A 645-nucleotide genomic window follows, 5' to 3' on the forward strand; every position below is an offset into this window, starting at 1 on the left:
GGGAGGCACGGCCCCCCGGCCCACTGTCCGACAGCGGCAACAGACAGTAGGCCCAGGGCGGGGAAGTGGCTGGGGCGGGAGATCCGCTGCTAACCCGCGCTCGCAGCCTGAAAACAAACCATGTCTTTGACGTAAACCTTTTTCCTGAAGAACCTGAGGGGCTGGGGTTGGGAGGCAGGGTGTCCAGGACCCTGTGCCCAACGGGGGCGCGGGGAGGAGGGGTATACCCTGAGAGCTGTCTGTGGGGCTGCAGAGGGCGCGGCCCGCAGACGGGGCTCAGGCCAGGAGCTGCCGCGGGAGTCTGGACGTGGTGCTTTGGCGCTTCCACAGGCCGCCATCGTCCTCCTCCGACTCCCAAGCATGGTCCTGGACTGGACAGGGTGTGGGGCGCCTCTGGCCGCCGTCCCCAGGCACAGAGACACCAGGGTCCGTGTGGCACATGGACGGCAACGGGGAAAACTCAGTGGTCGTTTGCAGCACAGTGGCCTTGGGCGCCCAGGAGCCGAGGTGCTTGGTCCCTGCTGTCCGTCTCATTCCCGGGGACCAGCGCTTAGTCTGATGCCTGGAAGCTGTCCTTCCCCCACAGCTTGGGACCAGGGGTGTTCTGTGTATGTGGGTGCTTGCCACGCTGAGGGGGTCTTCCAC

This window comes from Bison bison, unplaced genomic scaffold (assembly GCF_000754665.1).
Source record: "Bison bison bison isolate TAMUID 2011002044 unplaced genomic scaffold, Bison_UMD1.0 scf7180017864185, whole genome shotgun sequence".
In the NCBI taxonomy this organism is placed as follows: Eukaryota; Metazoa; Chordata; class Mammalia; order Artiodactyla; family Bovidae; genus Bison; species Bison bison.